The sequence below is a fragment of the Melozone crissalis genome, unplaced genomic scaffold (genome assembly GCF_028551555.1).
Source record: "Melozone crissalis strain CALT ecotype California unplaced genomic scaffold, PUWL_Pcris_2 ptg000027l_1, whole genome shotgun sequence".
NCBI classification, from domain to species: domain Eukaryota; kingdom Metazoa; phylum Chordata; class Aves; order Passeriformes; family Passerellidae; genus Melozone; species Melozone crissalis.
Window position 1 is genome coordinate 8,928,884 of NW_026535805.1, and position 15,023 is coordinate 8,943,906.

The following is a 15,023-nucleotide window of genomic DNA, read 5'->3' on the forward strand; positions in this document are numbered from 1 at the left end:
ATGTAAAGAAATGACTTGACCTTCCTTCCATAGGCCATATCCTATATTCTTTGTGTGCTCCAAAGCTACCTTGCACTCTGATTAACTTGACTAGGAGCTGTGTTTGTGTATATTCTCACACAAAATGTATATATAACCTGCCCTCACACGGCTCCACAGGCTCAACTGAAATCCCAGAACTTCAGCTGTGGTATTAATCATGTATTCATGATGGAATGTGGGTCGCAAGAAAATATTTAAGAGCCCATAGAAACTTTTCTTTAAAGTATGCAATCCCTAAATATTTGGGTTCACATTATAGTCACATTTAGCTAGGATTTATTAGATTATTCATATTTGCCTTTCTGTTTATTTTGTAAAAGTATACTTGTCTAGCACACATTTTTTATGCCAGCCTTGCTTTGCATTTTTACAGTCTGCTAATTAGACCATTTTAACTAATTTGTTTGCATTTTGTATGAGCAAGTTGGGCTTTTGGATTGACTAATGTAATTGCAGCCAGTTTCTGCCAAATACAAATTACTCTTTCTAGTGTGAGCTAGAGAGAAAAGTAAATATTTAATAGCCATCAATACCCTTGCAGCATTCTAAAGTGTGCTTTTTTTCCTATGGAAAGTTTAAATAATTTCTTCAGTGCTTGATTGCACTTTAATGTTAAGAAATTATTTTTTAATCTTTTTTGAAATAATAATGAATTAGACATTTTAGCATGTCCGCAAGGGTTTTATTTCTGTGCACTTTGCAGTTTTAAATTCCAAGCTTTAAGATCTGGTACTTTGATGTTTGAAGTTTATTTGCTTAGCTTTTTATGTACTGAGTACCATCTCCTGAAAATGTTTACTGGCATGTACTTGGATTTTAATGTTTCTAAGGGGAGGAAGACAAATCTTGTAGCAAAGTTAAATTGTGGGAGTTTTGCTTGCTTTCTCTCTTTTACTGTTTTTTTTTCTCTCCAAAGGAGCATAGCAGAAGACAGGAACTGTTTACCAAACATCAGCATTATTTGTATCTGTATTTTGAACTGCAAGCCTTACATGCTTCTTGTCTGCACGAGTGTACATAAAGGCATAAGAGCCCAAGAGCCTTAAGCAGGTTAAAGCTCCTCAATTTCCAGCCTTAATATTGCTGGGGTACTTGCTATGATATAGATTAAGAAGAGCACCTGCTCACCAGGGCAGAACAACCTTCCTCCTTTTCCTCTTCCTCATGTCTCACTCCCTCTGTGACCCGTGCAGAGAACAGGGCTGTGTCTGCCTCACTGAGGGGCTGCCCCTGAAATGTTCTACACAGAACACATCCCTCAGGTCAGGGACATCACTAAAGTCCCAGAGGTGTTGATCTCTGACAAAATTTGATGATGGTGCTCCACATGCTGCTGTGCCCTCAGAGGTGTTATCTGTGCATTTCCCTAGGGTGTGAGTGCTTCAGTCTCTACTTCCTTTTCCCACATGAAGCTTTCAAATGCATGAGTCCCACAGGTCTTAGCCAACAGCCTAAGGAGTGGGGCAGCTGTTGTTTTCTACCACCCACTGAATGTGGGAATCATCTATGTTTGCTGCCACCCACTGAATGTGGGAAGCAGGAGGGTTTGAGCAGGAGTGGTGGGTACTGGTTAGCTGGTCCCTGGGCTGCCTCAGTGCACTTCTAACCTTGCCTTACCTCTTGTGCAGCTGGTTCCAGCCCCAGGACGCTGTGGGAAACAGAGCCTGCCTTTGCCCGTCTTTCTGCTTCATCTGATGAAGCTAAAATGGTTGACAAATCAACAGAGAGATCCAGCACTAATCAGAGAGAAATCAAAACACCTTTTAGCCAAGTCCTTGACATGTCAGTACTCATTTTATTTTCAGATAGGGTGTTAACACCATGTCATGCAACATCCATAACTATTAATTAAGACAGTGAATATGTAACCACATCCAAATGACAACAGAAGTCAATATCATCAGCAGGTTATAGAACCAGGTTCTGGATTTCATAATTCCAGCAACCAAATTCCTTCTCTCTGTTTCATTCCTGGTACAGCAAATGTGTCACAGAGCATGAAGCAACAGGTTTTTGATGTATGTTCCATCACTGTCTTCACAATCCTCTCATCATGTGCTAAGAACAGGCGCACTGCAAAAAAGTAGCAATCTTTTTTTGGTTTTAGTATTTGCCTGGCCTAGATGGATGGGCAGGTGATATTAACAGTGAACTAATCATGCTGTTCTGAGAATGTTACTACTAACATAACATACTGTAATGTTACAGGCAGTCTTGCCTGCCCTCCTGGATAAGTTTAATTGGGACATTTTGTTAGTAAATCCAAAACCGCCATTCTTGGATTTCTGCAAGTCCCACAAATATGAGTGGGAAATTTGAGCATAACTCTGTAGTAGGAATTGTCTACTTGGATTAATTTTTTTTATGTAATACTGCACATAATACTAAAATTTGATACTGAGAAGCTGTACTTACTTTAACTGTATTTAATAAAAGTAGGGTTAACATTAAATTTCTGGTGTATATTTTCCATTATGACATGCTTGCTCTTTGGGAACAATGGTCTGTGGTCCTTATATACTGAATTTCTAGAGTAAGTGTGTTTTCATGAAAGACACAGAGAAAAGTACCTCCCTGTGTATCCTTATATTTTCTATCTTGGTACCAATATTTTGGAAATGAAGAGGACAGATTATTGAATGGATTTGCTTATCTACTTTTCTAAGTGTGCCCATCTGAACATATATGGGAGAGCTGGTGTGATTTTGGTACCCCTGAGAGGAGACAAAAAGATGGAGTCTTTGAAGATGTTGGTACCATCACACAAGAGATCTGTCTAAAAACACTGCACAGATCATCTCTAGAAAAGAGAAGGAAGTCAGGTTATTTCTCACTTGTGACCATTTCATGCTTTTTCCATGCCTGCGTTCCCTTGCTGCTAACAGGATTATTCACACAAGGAGCACAATAGCACTTTAGCCTTAAGCAGTTGGCCTCCACACTGATACACAGGTGAGCATGTCAGCTGGAGCTTGCTGTGATGCAGGGAACAAACTAACCAAGAACTGGACTGTTAGAAGTCACAGATAACTGAAATTTATTTTACTCATTTCTGTCACAGGAAAGTATTTTCTAAATGTGTTATGTCAAAACATCCCAAGAAGTGACATGTAATCCAAGGCACATGTTTTATTCTTGGTTACATTTGCAAATTGAATCTCACTACTTTCCAGGCATTTTGAATTTAAAGTAATATTGTTAAATGCCTGTGTTCTTGATACTTAACTAAAGCAGTGACACAGGAATATTCAATAAAGGACTTCAGTACAATAATTCATTTATTCACTGAATACCTTGTCTTAACAACTGACAACTTTTACAGATCTGATCCCTCTCCAGAGATTTAGTAATTCTCCAACATGCAACAGCAAGAGATGAGGAGATGATAAAAGAAATGTATAGTACTTTTCATATTCAAATAAATATCCACCATAAAAAACAGGTGCTTTTCACCAGCTGCATCACAAGACCTTTCAGTGTTTGCTCTCAGCTTATCAACTCTTCATTTCTTTAAAAGCCTATGACACTCAATGTCTTTACAATGTCAAGTCCTGGTAAAATTTTCAGGAAAATAAATCCCATGTGTTTATCCTTCTAAACCTACAATGGTGTTCCTCACACTGATTCAGCCTGTCTCTACTGTGCTAAGTTGTCTCAGCAATTTCCAGCATTTCATACTTCAAGGCAAAATAACTTGTCTGTAATTTTGTCAATTTCTAAGGCCAGTATTTCTGCACTTGAAAAGTAGCTTGAATGTAAGGGGCTGTACATCAGTTCCTCTGTATTACTGTAACAATCCAGCAGGAAAATTCTTGATTCAAATGAGGGACACAGAATATGAAATAGCTGCTGTTTCTTAAACATATACATCCTCTATAAATTTGTGCGCTGCCCATGACATTGTTCCACTAAAGACAGACCTACTTAGAAGAAAAATTTCCATGTGAATGGCAAGACATTTTGCAATCATTGTGTGAATGAAAAGAGGAAATTACAATCACCAGTTTTAGACTATTTTATTTATATCAAGAAGTAGATGTTTCTAGTGTTAATTAAACTCTGTTTAGATTATGAGAACAGTGAGATCTCGTCCAAGATAAATTCATGGTTCATTTAAAGTCATTTGTACCTGTAGTTTGTATTTAATAGACCAAAATGAAGATATGTATGGGGAAGGTACGTGAGAAAAAAGTGCATGCAAAGCAGTGATGTGAATAGTGTGAAAGAAAAGCCAAAGAAGGAAAAATAATGGTCTGGCCAGATGCTGCAGAAGTTTCTACTCACCTGTGATAGAAAGAGGTGCCAAAAAACTGTTCCTTGTTGAGTTCTACATTAATACAGGAATTCTACAAAATTTATTGTCTTGATCAACACGTGGATTTGCACTTTCAAGAGTACAGATCTAAGCCTGGCCATCATTTACATGATGTATTTTGACACAAAGCATTTCTCGTGTTGCTGCTTACTAAGAAATTTTGTTTACAAAGATAAGCATCACTTTAAAAGGTGATAAAGACACAATGAACAGGAGCCAAACTTTTCAATTGCTCACCCATTCTATAATGCGTGTAGAGTATACATAAAAAACAGGAATGCCAGTTGTGTTTGCAAGTGGCTTCAGATTAACAAGGGCAGATATAATCCAAAGTACTGCTTAAAGGTCAGTGAAAGGTTTAAAGGTTAAACCCTGCTCCTTTTTTTTTTTTTCACTTCAGACTCCAAGGGTTTCAAAAACAAAGGCCATTTCTACTCTCAGCTACACTAGTGTGAATTTAATATTCACAAGTGCTAGGTTTTAGTTGGATTGGTGTGGATTTACAGCAGCAGGACTTCCAGCCCTGGCCCTATACTGCTGCTTTGCTGCTTCGTTGAGAGAACAGGCTTTGTTCAGCTGCCACTTTCACCTAAAAGAAAAATAGATATAGCTATATCTGTATCATCTATATCTAACTTTCTCCGTGAAAATTTGTCCATGGATTTTTCAGAGCGGAGAAGCTACACAAAATACTCTGAATACACTGTAGGTTTGAAAATACTTGTAATTGGGAAAGGTGAATTTTCATATTAAACAATCTTTTTTGATATTCTTTGTCTAGAAGCAAGAATAACACACTTCCATCAACAGTTCTACAGCATTCTTGAATGTGGTGAAAATGTTGGATTATATTTTACTGTTTGTTAACAATAAAATCATCATTTCCTTAATTCTATAATAACTTAACAGGAGCTATACCGCTGAAAAGAAGAATGTCTTATCTCAAATGAGGTTTCCAACTAAGATAATCTGAGGAAATGTGTCACAACTGTGATCCTAGGACAGCTTGTTTTTCTACTATTAGAAGTAATAAAACCATACTATTTAGCAAAATCTTTAAAAACCGTCAGCCAATATACAAAAATATTTACATCTTTTTTTCCTGGAGAAATAGTTCAAGTCTCTCCCTTTGTGTCCACACTTCCTCACATTCCCTGAGGACAGAAAATCTTCCAGGGCCTGGAAGGTTCAGGGTCAGTCCTGAAACAAATTGCAAACATGATACACTTGAGCTCAGCGGCGCTGCCTTCACCTGCCAGCCATGCCACCCAACAAAAGTCCATCCAAATATTCTCTCCTGGCTGGGTCTGTAAGCAGTCACTGCTGGAGAAAGTTGCTTCAAGAAAATGTGGAGAGTTTAGTGATAAATATATAGAACGTTTTCAAACCACATTCTACAAATTCCCTTTGGGCACCTTCCCACAATGTTATCCTGAGAGGTAGCTGGGTCAACAGCAGAAAGGAGCCCCATAGGATCCCTTAATTCCCTCTTGGTCCTACAGGCTCTTTGCATTTCCCTGTTCTGCTCCTGTGCCCTCAAGATCATTCTTCCGCAGATCCTTCCGTTTCATATCCCACTTCTGTGATGTCTCTTCAAGTGTTCTCTCAGAATCTCCACTGCTCCCAGAGCTCCTGTTCCCATTCATACCATGTTGTCCTGCCACCTGCCCATGCCTGCACAGCACCATTCCATGGGCAGCTCTCACCCCAAGGTCCCTGCTTGCTTTCTAAACCAGATAGCACTATGGATAGGCTTTTTATCAAGTCATATTTTTAAGCCTTTTTTCTCTTTTGAAGCTCTCTGAAGGAACCAGACAAGATTTAAGTCATCATCTCATGCAGAATGAAAGATGAAGTGTTGCATGAGAGACAAAAAAGAGAAATGGCAGCCTTTTTATAATACATCCAAAAATACAGTACAGTTTTGGGAATTGCAGCTGGTTTTATGACCCACCTGACAACTCATGGCTTGAAAATCTGTAAGATGTTTCCTTCCCTTGACCACATACCTCTAAAAGCACTTCCAGCAGAAGTATTGCCAATGTGACCTTGTGGGGGTTTTTTTCCCCCTTTTCAGCCATTGTAAACAGTCATACAAACAAATTCAATTGCTTGGATATGGATAGAAAATAGATCCACAAGAATGACAATTTGGGCAATGAATACTCATTTCAAAAGTCAAGAAAATATTGACAGAAAACACTTCTGCATTTTCCACTGGAATTACTGAATATATTTGATTAAACATATAAACTTCACTTTGGTATTCAAGTTCACCAAGCATGTTTGGAATAACAATTATTCTATTAACATACTGACATGATCTAGTCAAACAAAATTAAATGTGTTTTGGGGTAATAAGATGTAAAGCCTTATTTAAGTATTGCTGCTTTTTTAAAACAATGGAGAGACAGCGATATCTGCAGAATCAAAACAATATTCCCACAAAAACTGTAAATTAAAATCATTAACCTCAGCCTTGACATAAGCATCTTTTTCCTCAGGGGCATGGACCAGCTGTCCTCAAAGAGAAATTTTGGTTTCAGAAAGCTCCTAAGAAAAATAAACAAAATACAATTGTATATTATTCATAATATACAACAAGCCATCTCTAATTCTCTTCCTAATCAGTGTAAGGCCAGAAGAAAAAAAAAATTGCTTTAAAACTAAAAATTTTTATAGTCTTAGAGCTCTGGGAAGCATCTGAAAAAGTTTAAGTAAGGGATCACATTCAAACCATAGCATTGGCTTAACAACCTGTACAAGCTCAGGTGCACCATCTTATGCCAGATTTCCCAAACTGTGAAATTCACATGGTATTTCTTACCTTGTTCAGAGCAGCTGACAGACTTTAGTTTGTCTTATACTTGATTTTCTTTGTTCTCTTGCCTATTCTGTTGCAATAGGGTCTGGTTTTTAAGCATTTTACTGTGACATCTTTGTTATCTGTTACCTCAAATTTTTTGATGGTGCCATATACACGTACGTGATGCTTTGTAAGCAAGGTTCAAAACTGCTGAACTTGTGCACCCAAGCATTAACCTACATGCAAGAATAATCTAGTTAATGAAAAGATGACCAGGGAAAGCTGAGTCTGTCTGTAAGCTCAGGATGTGAGAGGTAGCATGGGCTGTGGCTGGCACTGAGAGGACCCAAAACTGCCACTGACCCATTGCGTGATTCCAAGGAGGCCATTTCACCTTTCTGTTGTGCTTTTCTTCTCAGCCCTCATCTCTCCAACCTGCCAGCCCTTCACAGCAAGATCTGTCTCTTATGATATATCTCACAGCAGGAGCTCAGCTGGGGCTTCCAAATTAGAGCTGATTGGGAATTTTGCAATGAAATGAATTTTCATTAGGAAGTGCAGCTCAGTTTCAGCGCAGTTCTGCAGTGCAGTTGTGGGGATGCTCACCCAATACATGAGGAAGCAAATTCAGATAATGACTCTGAAGAATGCTTTGTTAAAGGAAGTAGATCCCCTCCAGGAGGAACTGTGGAGCGCACCTTGCCCAAGGACAGCTATCAGGCTGTGGGTGAATTGACACAGTCATCTGCAGTTAGAGAGACAGCAGGTCAGGAATTTGAACCCAAGTATGCATGGGGAGATCGCGTGTTCTTTTGGCGGGAGCTGTGTTTGTTTGTGTGTTTGTTTGGTTGTTTGTACTAAAACCAAGCCTTCTAAAAGCACTTATGTTTGCTGCAAGGGAGCACTGGAGCATCAGTGGAATGCTGGAAAGTTTCATGGGTAGATTTACTTGGCCTAAGTTGGTTCTGCTCCAAACCCTGCCTGCTGTTAACAGTGAGATCAGATGTATTTTAAATTGTAAAATACTTACAGTCTAAAGGAGACAACTTCAGAATAAATCATGACCAGATATCTGATGAGCCTTAATGACAAAGAGAAAGAGAATTTATTTTTAAAATAATTAAAAAGAAAAATAGGAAGGCCTTCTGGTAATTAGGAAAAAAACCAAGCTGTCCCCAGCATGAGGAAGGAGACCACAACAGGTAGGTGTGGTCAAAGGGAATAATCAGACCAGGAATTCAAAAGAAATAGTAAAAAAAAAATCAGTAAAGAAAACAGGACATTAAAATACTGAATTAGGGCGAAAATGATATGGGGCTCAAGTAAGTTTTGATATGCTCTAACAAGAGAAGGGAAATAACCAGGAAGTTGAAGTAATATCACTACAGTTTTAGAACATTTCCTTAGTAGCTTCTGAGTATTAATTCTGACAAAACACACTAAAAACAGAAACACTTGGGAAATATTGGTTTTTACAAAAAAAGTTCTGTTCTTACAAAGCTGATCTCCACTATGCACCAGCATAAGCTGCTACCTGCGCAGAACATTGCAGCATTACCAAAATGGCAGTGCTGAAGGGAAGGTGTCTTTTGTCCATTTTCTAGCCCCACTTCAGCTCCTCTCAGTGTCTGCTGCCATAAAACACCCTGTGTGTGCAATCCAGAGAGCAGCCGAGTCATGTTCAATCCCCATGGTCACTTTGAGCTGAGTGTGACTGCATTCCCATGTGGCAGCTCCGAAGAATATGCAAAATGTCATTTGCTGAAATGGCAGCTCTGTAAACGTGTCTCCAGGGGGCATTTTGTACAAAAGTTAACTGTACTGGGAGTACCATGTCCCTTAGGCTACAGATTTGTACTGGGCCATGCGCTGCTCTGTCTCCAGCTTCTGTCTGCCAAACACCAAATCTGTGTGCAGGCTGTGGAGCTGGGATGAGGATCCGGGCTCCAGGGTAGGTGCAGCCAGGACACAGTGTGCTGCATGGTGCTGGCACTGCCACTGTGCTCACCTCCCAGGACAACTAAGGCCAAAAACAAAAACTCACCTTGAGAGTTTCCATTCTCTAATTGTTCACTTTGGACTCAGCCAGAACAAATCATCTTCCCAACTTGCAGAGCAATATTTCAGGAGAGTATAGGGAGAAGCAAGCCCAACTCTGGAGGTAAGCTCAATGACAATATTGCATCAAAAGTACAGATTACTAACAAACTTCTTGATTAGGCCCCTTCACGAGGAAGACAGTAAGTAACTCTTCCTGTGCAAGGTGATGACCTAGGTTACTTCCTCAGCAACAAACAAAAAAAAACTGTGTTCTTTTAAATTATATCACTAAAACCACCAACGAAGTATGGAGTGTTTTGGGGGAAAAAATGTTTGGCTGTGAACCTTCTGCTACATAAATGCAGATTAAAATGAGAAAAATTTGAGGAAAAACAAGCACTGACCTGTGAGTGAGAGTTAAAAAAACATGTAGATGAATTCAGAGATGCAGTTCGGTGATGGGAAAATATCCAGGGTAATAAATGTTTACAGAAGAAAGTTCTGTGGATGTTCAGGCAGGGGAATAGCAGTGGTTACCTCCTGCTGAAATATCATAGCCGCAATGAAGTGGCAAAGACGACAACTGACATGTCAGAGACACATAAATCTATCCTTACAGGACTGACAACTTGGTCTGATTGCTCTCCAAAGATAACTTTATAACTTGCTGAAGTGTGACTTAAGGATGCCCTGGAGCAGCACTAACCTGTGTACCTTTCTTGTGGGTAACTTTTTATAAGCTATAGCTTTAGTTAACAGCTTATGCAATTTTTCATTTGACCTACGGGTGTCCCATGTGGGTGGGATTTTCAAAAACACTCAGGCCCAAATCCACAAAGGGATTTACACAGAGATGATTGCACCCATAATATGTATTAGGGAGCAGAGCAGAAACTTGGCCCCAGTTTAGCCTGTAATCTAGCAAGGATACAGGAGAGGGTCTGCCCCACCCTGAATGTTCACCAGGAAATCTACCCACGCCTATTGGTGTGAAATTGCTCTGGACTGTGGTCATGCCTTAGCTCGGCTTCTACTAAAATTGAGTAAAACTGGGCATCAGGCAAGTGTTTTTGAAGAGGCCAGTACGAATATTTTCTTTTCCTTATTGTAACTTCAGTGCTTTCTGAAACACCTTTTAGAAAGAAGTACTTGAATTTTATTGTCAGGTAGACCACTTCAGTAGGAAAAATGCGTGTGGTTTTTATTTCAGTGTTTTGTTTTTCAAGTGAACTATTGAACACACACACAAAAATAAAAAGGATGATAAAAAGGACAATAATACAATATCCAGTTTGGTCCCAGTGATGTTGGCTGTGCTTAATCTGAAGCTGTTGATAGTCTCTGCATGCAGCTTGAGACCTTTTAGTACATCCTCCCTTTTGATGCTGGCAAAGAGCAAGGGTGGTATCTTCATATATGTCAAACACTAGGAGAAATTTTGTCCTCCGTGGGAAATAAGCCACAAGCAGCAGTGTGTCTTATGAATAAGCCCTTGGGGAAGCTGCTTTATTTCCTTTTTTCCACCATCTTTTCACAAAGCCAAACCATCCCCCGTGGCATTTGGACACACAGAAGACAGTTGCATTTGAAAGGCCATAAGCAGTCAAACTAAATAAATAGATGTGAAAAGCTGAATCCCTTGCAATGCCATGCTGGGGAAAAAAAAAAAAGTAGTTGCCAAACTGGCAAGTTATGCATGAAGGCTCAATGCTGATCTGCTTCCTCTGACCCAGAGAGTTTTTGGTGAATGTCTCTGAAGAAGTGCAAAGAGCAGGTTGATGTGGCCTCCTGCCTGTGGAGCGGGCAGAGGTGTTCCTGAAGGATGGTGTAGCACCAGAACATTGCAAGTTAAACTCTCAGAGCCAGGTTCAGACCCCAGTCAGTGGCAGAATTTACACTCCTCTGAGTGGGGAGAAAGTGCCTTTGAAGCTGTAGAAAACTCCAAGGCTCTTTAGAGCTCCTGGGATTCTTGACCATAGTGGTAGCAGAACTTACTCATCTGGCTTTCACCAGGACAGGTAGTAAGTGCAGCAAACTGAACTCAGGGTAAACTGAGGGCTGCAGAGTGAACTGGAGAAAAGCCTTTGCTTGTCCTCTAGGAGCAGTGCTAGGGGAAAGCCTATAAATTTTAGAATTTCTAGATCCAAGTACAGAGCTTCTGCTGGATTCCAGGAGATTGTCAACTGCAGATAATTAGCCAAAGGCTTAAAAACGTAATAGGGTTTCATTTCAAAAGCCTTTAAAGTTTATTTTTCACCCCTTCAGGACAAGCAAAGCATGGTAATACTGCTGACTCTTTTAGTAGTATGGTCTAAGAATATAATAAAAACTGCTGGAAAAGGCAATATTTTCTCTTAGACCAACTGTTTTAACTAGGAGGAAAAAAGCTTTCAGACAAAAATCCTCCTTTGTATACAAAAACCTTGTTCCAGATGTTGCTTTCAGCTATTCTACTAGAAGATGTTTCTTTCCCTTGAACTTTCCCTTGAAAACAAAGTGAGGTCTAAACTGTGTTCTAAAGCAAAGTACTGGGTGATCTATGTCTACACAGTAAATAGGCACCAAAAATGTTAATTGGGAAAGCTGATGGACTCATGACATTTCCTAAGACTGACATGATTTTGAAGTTAGTCAGATAAGAGATTTTCCCCCACTGAGCATATTTTGTAGGCATAGGGACTTAAAGTCACATCCTTGCAGGAAGTGATCATGGATTATGTGAACGCTTAAGTCCTAAGAGTGAAATATGGATACTGTGGAACAGATATAAGAGGGCACAGGACTTGTAATAGCATGTTAGTAGTAAGGTGGAAGTTGGTGTAGGGAATGGGAGAAGAGGAAGGTAGATTTTACCCTAAAGCACTTCCACCCTGGCTCCTTTTCAAAAGCCAAGCAAGTATTTTATGCTGCATGTCATATCAAAATTTCCAAACTCTTGCCCTCACTGATAAAAAAATACCCGTTAAATGCAAGTAATAGAAAAATCAATTATATAAAAATAATTTCAGCTACTTCCTACTTCATGGCATGATCTAAAGGAGCACTGTTGTCCCTCAATGCCAAAAATGCCCTCTTTGTCAGATAAATTACACCATTCATCATTTGCTACAGAACAAATGTTCTTGTTGGTTCTAGCATTTAGTTCCTTTTGTGCTTTCTAGTTCTTTGATGGGAGGAAATCTGGGCATGATGCTTTATGATCATAGAACAGGGAAGTAGGTTTCTTTTTAAAGAAAATAACTAAGGAACTAAGATGTTTCTTTTAAGTATTCATTGCAAAGGCAGGGAAAACTAAGGAAAAGTGACACCCAAGTACCATCTGCAGTCAGATTTAGGGTGAATGTTCTCAAAAACTGCTCTATATTCTGGACTTGAGCATTTTGTCCAAAAAGTTGATGAAGAACTGCTGGAAAAGGAATAGAAAACCTAAAGGAGAATAGTCTTCTAGATCCCTGAGTCCAGGGCAGGTACATTGTATTTCTGAGGCTGCTTTAAAATCTAAGTCAGCCTCTCTTGACCTATTTTGGTACCTAAACTAAAAGAGGGTGGTAACACTAGGTGCTCTCACCTGTGTATTTCCAGTTAGGGTTCATTTTAATCACAGGTGCCACCAGAGACCCTTTCTTAGAGCCTGGAGGGTTTCCCTCAGCACTCCCAGATGCAGGAGCAGCATAAACATGTCCAGTGCTGCAGTGATGAGCAAATTCTTTGCAATAACCTGGACCTCAGCATGTGTGCATATTCATACACGAGCAGTAAGGCACATCCAGCATCAGCCTGCACAGAGCACATCAGGTAACACAGCACAAGTGCAAAAGCAAGTATAAATGAGCCTTGATCAAACAGTTTCTACTTCATTTACTCTTGCCCTGCTCTGACTGGTGTAACTTATAATTAGTCTCTGCCGGCAGTGCTGTGGTACCAAAGAATGGTGGATTAGGGAGAAACTCTAGAATTTCTCCATAACTTGACAAGTCATAACCTGAAAAGCTACACTTAGCCCATTAAAGATTTTTCACAGTGACATTTTAGTGCAGCTAGGAAAATATGCCACTGTGCCATTTATCATTTTCAGGCCATGGACAGTGGAAAGGAGGTTGCTATGAGGAACAAAATAAAATAGATTACACGTATAGAAGTGAGGTGAAGAATACTGATAAATATACACTACTGAATGTCAGCAAATGTCACTTGAGAAGCCATTTGCAGCTACCAGAACAGCCTGCAAACCAGCAAAAGTAGCAAAACCAGGCAAAACAAGTTGGGTGTACTCACTTCCACATGAATAAGCAATAAACCTCTCTGAAGTTACACCAGAAAGTTGTTAAACTTGATAGATGAACCTTTTCCAAATTGTTCTGTAGCATACTGTATGTGGCTACAAAGGACTCTGGATGGTTTAAGGTGAGAAAGAGAAAGCACTGCTGAGAGTGCAACAACTGAAGCATTTTTGTTCAAACATTTGTATTCTGCTTTGTTTTAAAGGGACAGTATGAACAAAGAAGTGATTCATCAGACCACTTTTTCTTCCATAGGGCTGCTCTTTTTTTTTTTGTCTGAACCTCACTATCAGAACTACTGCATTACTACCATTTCTCCTTTAAATACATTTGCCATTCTAGCAACAGGACTTAGAGTTAAATCAGTTTGGGTTTGATTGGCAGAAATATTGCAAATTAATGCTTTTCTGCCAAAAAACTTCTAACAGTATCTATCTAGCATGTGTAAGTGAAAGACCTGCAAGACATCTATCTTTGTGGCAGCGTCTGAGTTGTAGATCTATGGATCAGCTCCATTTTGGGTTATAGACATGCTGACCTAGAAAAAGCCCACCCTGTGAAGGTTACAATACTTGAGAGACAATATAAAGATTCCTTCAGTCTTATTTGAATCTGTGCTGTCTGCAGCCTCGAACCACTGCTCTTCATTGATTATAAACTTAAAATCTTTGACTCAAAAAAAATCTCCTAGGAAAATATAGTGGTTCTTAAAATTTCAGAAACTCTGTCTGCTTTTATATTTAATTTTCCATGAGATTCTTCCTCCCAAATTCTAATTTATCTTAGCAAAATCAGAGACAGCCTGCATCATTTTGATTCCATGAGACTGTTATCCCCAGACATCACACTCATGCAAATTTCAGATCAGTTTTGTTTTCATTAGTGAAAAGCAGCAATTTGGATCACATAAATGGGGTCACACAGGAACTCCTTTATTCAAAATATTTCATACATGCTAAGATATGCTGTTTGTAGAACTATTTCAGTCAAACTTCTCACCATATGTTCGTGCAAAAGCTATAAACAACCAGCCCTACGATGGCATCCTAAAGCCAAGGAGTTTAAATCTTTGAAGAGAACAAATTTCTTGTACTTACAAATTCTGTAGATGGAGTATGGGCGAACCTTCCTTTCTTGGGCAGGATGTTTATACAGTGAATTTTCTTTGTACTAGTCTTCACTCTATTCTTGCAAAATCAAAATCAAAAGTGATCCCTATTAGTCAAACCAAACACTTTATTAAATTAAGTGCAAAGCCTGGTTTAGAAATTAACAATGAAAATTGGAAAACAAAGATTAAACAGGTGGGTTGAACTTTCCTGAACAGCTCTCCACCCCTCTCCCCCCATTCTTTGAAAACTGAAGCAATCTTTGAGGCAAAACAGGCATTTGACAGCATCTGTCATACAGAAGTTCTGTAGATGTTTTGCTGCTTCTTTGGTCTTGTTTTGAATCTCTCTGTCAATTTGAATACACGCAACAGAATGTCTAGGAGTGATGCCCACCCACAAGCTGAGAAGGCAAGGACCGTGTGGGATGC

General features: G+C 39.3%; 1 long non-coding RNA gene across 1 annotated transcript; it reads right to left on the reverse strand.

The window, feature by feature from the left end:
* Positions 1–2,037: 2,037 nt before the first annotated feature.
* Positions 2,038–14,664, reverse strand: LOC128938830 (uncharacterized). The gene is made up of 5 exons (XR_008483190.1): positions 14,581–14,664; positions 13,479–13,593; positions 6,830–6,910; positions 5,449–5,557; positions 2,038–2,115 (listed from the first exon to the last, which is right to left on the reverse strand). It is a non-coding gene; the product is annotated as an uncharacterized LOC128938830 (long non-coding RNA).
* Positions 14,665–15,023: the final 359 nt, after the last annotated feature.